Source organism: Carlito syrichta, unplaced genomic scaffold (assembly GCF_000164805.1).
Source record: "Carlito syrichta isolate Samal-C Ts95f unplaced genomic scaffold, Tarsius_syrichta-2.0.1 Scaffold302306, whole genome shotgun sequence".
In the NCBI taxonomy this organism is placed as follows: domain Eukaryota; kingdom Metazoa; phylum Chordata; class Mammalia; order Primates; family Tarsiidae; genus Carlito; species Carlito syrichta.
In genome coordinates, this window is record NW_007246402.1 from 266,341 (window position 1) to 272,645 (window position 6,305).

Genomic DNA, 6,305 nt, shown 5'->3' on the forward strand with positions numbered 1-6,305 from the left:
ACTGCAAATATTTTGTAACTTTACAGTTACAGTTAGGTGCCTTACATATGCCTAGTCTTACGTGGTTTGAGGTAGGGATTTATAAAATACAGTAAACGTTTCTTTCATAGCAAGTATAGTTCTTTTGAGTCTTTCAGAATATATGCAAATGGCTAAGATAGACATAATAAGATGTTCAGCATCACTAATTATTAGGGAAATGCAAATCAAAACCACATTGAGATGTCACTTTACACCCATAAAGATGGCAAGTATCTAAAAAAACAGAATAGAGAAAGAGAGAGACAATATGAATTAGAACCATTTGGAGAACTTATTCTGAATCGTTAAAGAATGGTAATTTAATGACTATGGTCATTTAAGAGTTGAGGGGAAATAGAAGAGAGTATATATCCAATTCCCCCCCACCCCCCAAGGAAAAACACTCAAACCCAACAACAATTTTCTAGTTTATGGAAGGGTCTAATCACTGAGTAATGTCAAGGCCGAGGCCCTTGGCATTGAAATAATCGAACTGTTGCTTAAAGTCAGGGGTTTGGGTTTTAGAGACAAATACACTAATCAAAAACAGCTTTCAGGAAGATTTCATTCTATCCCAAGCCTACTACTGTTGTGGGAAAACAGAGAGACCTTGACACTGAGGCTGTCTTAGGAAGTAGCTTAATTAGCACCGGTGCGAGCCAGCAGGCTAATGCTCCAAGACTGAGCAACTTGGAGAAACAGGAGAGGGGTTTTATACCTTAGTTTAGGTAAGGAAGGGGGTCGAGTTGTGTGACTACACATTTTTCTTTGGAATTTGCAAGGTTGTATTTAGCAAAATCATAGTTTCAAAGAACAAATTATCTTCAGGGTACACATGACAAGCAGGGGTTGTAAACCAATACCTTCACAAAGAGAGGATATGGGGGTAAAGTTGTGAATGGATTACTATCTTGCATTTTCAGGAAAATGACCTTTGGCTATTTGATTTTCTCACATCCCATTGTCTAGCAAGTCTGGAGCTTGTAGGTTGATTTTTTTTTTTTGAGTTGGAGTCTCACTCTGTTGCCCAGACTGGAGTGCAGTGGCCGCTCCTGGTCACCGCAGCCTCGACCTGCTGGGCTCCGGGGATCCTTCTGTCTCAGCCTTCCGAGTAGCCGGAATTACAGGCATGCACTACCACGCCTGGCTGATTTTTTGATTTATTGTAGAGATGAGGTTCGCTGCCCAGGCGGGTCTCGAACCCGCGGGCTCAGGCAATCCACTCACCTCAGCCTCCCCAAAGCGAGGATTACTTTTAACTGTTATCAGCCCCTCTCTGCCACACTACAGTGACTCACACATAACATGCCCTGAAATAAGAGCTTGTGTAATGAAGGAACAGAGGGTTTTATATTGAAATGTTGTCGGTAGCAGGCAGTTCTAGTTCTTTTTCCACTTAAAGATGATGAAGAAGAACTTGTCTGAATTGCTATAATAGAAAGTAGATTAGAATTCCTGACTGCAAGCAGAAAGAAATCTTGACAAGAGCTTCAAGAGGGTTAATGACTTTTTTTTTTCCTGGAAGTGCCTGAGGAATGGAAAGGTTAAACAAAGCCCTATGAGAAGAATGGAGCAGGCCCTATTTTCCCCTCCTTCGTGCACTTCCATTTACTTTCTGCTGGGAGATACAGGCACACCCAGAATGATACCAAATCTCCCTGAGTGATGGAGTGTCTTTCTGTTAGTCAAGACACTCAGGCCTTTTCTTTTTTTTTGAGTTGGAATTTCACTCTGTCACCCAGGCACACTCACGGCCACCGCAGCCAGGACCTCCTGGGCTCAGGTGATCCTTCCGCCTCAGCCTTCCAAGTGACTGGAACCACAGGCATGCGCCACTACACCCGGCTAATTTTTTGATTTATTGTAGAGATGAGGTCTCACCATGTTGGTCAGGCTTGTCTTGAACCCCTAGGCTCAGGCAATCCTCTTGCCTCTGCCTCCCAAAGTGCTGGGATTACAGGCATGAGCCACTGCACCCGGTGACACTCAGCCTTTTTGAGGACACAGGAGTCATCGGTTCACGTTACCTGAACCATGTTATAGTATAAAGGGGATATGTATCAGTCCAAGGTGGTTGCTTGAGCTCCAGCCATCATGTCTACATTCTAGCAAGAAGGAAAGAAGGAATGAAGAAGGGTATATTCCATTCTTGTAGGGAAACTTACTGGAAGTTGCAAAAGACACCTTTGCTTCCCAGACACCTTTACTTTCATAGCATTGACTAGAACTTACATGCAAACATCCTACTTTCAGGGAAGGCTGAGTAATGTGGTCTCTATTTTGGGCAGTCAAGTACCAGCTAAAGTACTTGAGGTGGGTTGGTAGTGACCAGTGTATCCTTCAGTGGTTGTCATGTACTATATTCATAAGAATGCCCTGGGAAGCATGTTAAAATGCAGACTTCTGGGATCCCAACAATTGCTTCCAATGAAAGAGGTATATAGTGGTAGACATATAATTTTTATAACAGGCACTCTGAGTAATGTGGCCTCTATTTTGGTCAGTCAAGTACCAGCTAAATACCAGGAGTTCTATTATGAAGAAAGCAGAGGAGATTGGTTAGTGGGGGACAACTTGCAGTCTCTACCATAAAGATGAAATGGATGCCAGAAGGTTTAATGACAAGGTTTGTCACCCTGGCCACGAAAATTTTACCTTCTTCTCTAACAGTCCATGGTTAGATTTTTTTTTTTTTTGCATTGGAGTCTCACTCTGTCGCCCAGGCTAGAGTGCAGTGGCATGCTCATGGCCACCACAGCTTCGACCTGCTGGGCTTAAATGATCCTTTTGCCCCAGCCTTCCAAGTGACTGGAACGACAGGCATGTGCCACCACACCCAGCTAATTTTTTGATTTATTGTAGAGATGAGGTCTCGCCAAATGCCCAGACTTGTCTCGAACCCCTGGGCTCAGGCAATTCTCTCACACCAGCCTCCCAAAGTGCTGGGATTATAGGCATGAGCCACCACACCTGGCCCATGGTTAGGTGTTTATTTGAGATTAGGCTCCAAAGGGAATCACTCTGCATCCACCTTGGCTCTTCTTTGAGTTTTTCTCAGTAGCTTATCTTAATTTTGGAATCCTGACAGTAGGAATATATTGATAGACCCTCAAGCTGTTCACTAGACTCATGGGGGTAGCCTGGGTTTACAGGAGCAGAGCACTTCATCCAAACTCTAATAGAAAAGTACACCCTCAGGCTGGGTGCAGTGGCTCATGTCTGTAATCTCAGCACTTTGGGAGGCTGAGGAGAGAGGATTGCCTGAGCCAAGGGGTTCAGCCAGCCTGGGCAAATTAGCTGGGTGTGGTGACGTGCACCTGTATTCTCAGCTACTTGGAAGGCTGAGGTAGAAGGATTGCCTGAACCCAGCAGGTCGAGGCTACAGTGGCCAGGATCATACCACTGCACTCCAGCCTGGGTGACAGAGTGTGACTCTGACTCAAATCAGCAATAACAAAGAAAAATACACCACGAGATAGCAGGTCTGGGCTGGGGCCTGGGTTTCTGCATTTCTAACAAGATCCCAAGTGATGCTGCACAGCACGGACCATGTTTTGAGCACAATTGTTGAAAGAAGGTTCTCTATGGCCATCTGAGCTCCACTTTGCAGCAGGATATTCAAGAGGAGATGGGGTGGCAGTGACCAGGATATCCTTCAGTGGTTGTCATGTACTATATTCATAAGAATGCCCTGGGGATCGTGTTAAAATGCAGACTTCTGGGATCGCAACGATTGCTTCCAATGAAACAGGTGTATAGTGGCAGACATATGATTTTTATAACAGGCACTCTGAGTAATTTCTGATAAAGGCGGTCAAAGGACCACATTTTGAGAAATACTGGTAGAGGTGCCTGGCCATTCGGTGTGGGTGAGGGCCTCGACCTCTCAGATCATAAGCCTACAGAAATTCTGTTGTTTTGGGATATTTGGGTTTTACATAATCTAGTTTACTTCACTAGAGGAGAGGCATTTTGCTAAACTTTATAGCCCAGGACAATTTCATCAAAGGCATATTTTCTGGCATTTTGGAGCTGAGGATTTTGCTCTTGCAGGCAGTTTGAGGGTATCTGACTCAACTTGGCTGCCATAACAAAATACCATAAGCTGGGTGACTTAAATAATACACACTTATTTCTCACAGTTCTGGAGGCTGGAAGTGTGAGATCAGAGTGCCTGTGTGGTTGGGTTCCGGCCAGGGATCTCTTCTTGGCTTGCATGCAGCCGCCTTCTACAGCCACCTTCTTGCTATGTCCTCACATGACAGAGAGCAAGCAAACCCTCATCTCCTCCTCTTTTTATGAGGACACGAATCCTATCATGGGAGTTACATCCTCATGACCTCATCTAAACCTAATTATCTCTCAAAGTCTCTACCTTAAATATGAGGAGGAACAGCTTCTAAACCCTGGAATTATTTTTTGGAGGATGGGTCCCTTATAGTACCAGCTTCCCCTGCTAGGTAAATGTTCTAGGAACCCATCCACCTCCATGTTTCAGCTGGCATTGTTGTGAGAGGCTGCAGTTCTTCAGCTTCAGTGAATTTTTTTTTAGAGAAACTAAATGTTATAATTTATTCCATATTCATGATTATAGGGCAGAGTTGGTAAACACGGCAATAAAGCTAACATCTTTCCCCCCAGTTTAATCAGATGCAGCATTTTGCAGGTTGATTTAATTCACTGACCTGGTCTGAAAGCTGGCCAGAGCAAATCTTTGAAATTTAGGCTATTTCTTCACAGCTACGCCAAGTAGTTTAATTTCCAAATTATACTGTAAGCTCTGAAATGGTGTTTGCTGCAACATTCTTGAAACTCCCACATCTTAATCTGACACCTCTTATTAAGGCAGAGGACTGTTTGTTAAAAATTGTCTTTGCTAACCCAGGCCACCAGCAATCTTAACCGTTAGTTACTCTATAAAAAAAATATAAAACAATGCTCCCAAGCACTGGTTGAAAGTTGTGTCCAGATCCCTTTTCAGAGTAAAGAGATCTAACCAATTGCTTTCATGAACAATGATCCTAGTATACAGTGTATACAATGTCCTTTGCAGCAAAAATTAAGAGGTCATCCTGAGGAGTTTATAATTTATATATAATTTACGTATAATTTACGTATATTTAAAGAATGATCCCAACTGGGTGCAGTGGCTCAAGCCTGTAATCCCAGCACTTTGGGAGGTGGAGGTGAGGGGATTGCCTGAGCTCAGGGGTTTGAGACCAGCCTGAGCAACATGGTGAGACACCATCTCTACAATAAATCAAAAAATTAGCCAGGCGTAGTGGCATATACTTGTGTTTCCAGCTACTTGGAAGGCTGAGGTAGAAAGAATCACCTGAGCCCAGCAGGTCGAGGCTGGGGTGGCTGAGGGTGTGCCACTGCACTCCAGCCTGGGTGACAGAGTGAAACTTCGACTCAAAAAACAAACAAACAAAAAACCCCAAAACAACAGCAAAAAACCAAATAAACAAAAAGCTGATCCCAGATCAAATATTTCAACCATAATCTCCCAAAATTTTCAATTTTAGCACACTTGAGTTTTTGTAAGATGCCAGAGCAAGTGAGAAATCATCTCAAAGAAAAGGGTTCATCATCTTTTACAAGTGAGAAAAAAACATCAAGAAAGAGGAAATAAAACTCTCTCCCAAATTCCTCACCAAATCTGATGACTGTCTTCTCAGCCAGTTGAAAAAATCAAGAGTCCTCAATTTCCTGATTTGAGAAATCCATTTTCAAGGTGACTGTCAAGGTCAAGAAGAGTTTTCAGGCTTTTCTTTGAACTCCAGTCTTTCTATAGGAATTCCTTTCTCCTTTATTCTTTTCTGAACACACTGCTGGCAACATTTGAAGAGGTTGGTTGGTGCACAGGTCCCCAGAACTGTCCACCTTGAGAAACATCTCAGCAAATCAGCGACTGAAGTACTGGTCATGCTCATGCTTTGTGTCCGTGCATGCCTCCCCAACACTCTTCATATTCATGGTGCAGCTTCAGTGAATTTTTTTTGGAAATTCTTTAAATGTGTTTACCCATTTTGTGATGGGTGACTTATGAGTGCACCTGGCCATACCATACTGAGTGTTCAGCAGTTTTTGACCAAAAATAACATGATCCCCATGCTCCACCCTCCCTATTCCACCAATCTAATTCCCAGCAACTTTTTTTTGTTTCCCTGGATGAAAAAAGTCCTCAAGAAGAGGTGAAACAGAAAACAGCAGAAGCACTAAAAGGCGTCAAAAATGGCGAGTTCAAAAACCATTTCGAGCATTGGAAAAAGCATCTTAAT

At 43.2% G+C, this 6,305-nt stretch overlaps 1 pseudogene; it reads right to left on the reverse strand.

Moving 5' to 3' along the window:
* Nucleotides 1–5,771: 5,771 nt before the first annotated feature.
* LOC103258609 lies at nt 5,772–5,994 on the reverse strand (annotated as a pseudogene).
* Between the last annotated feature and the right edge of the window lie 311 nt (nt 5,995–6,305).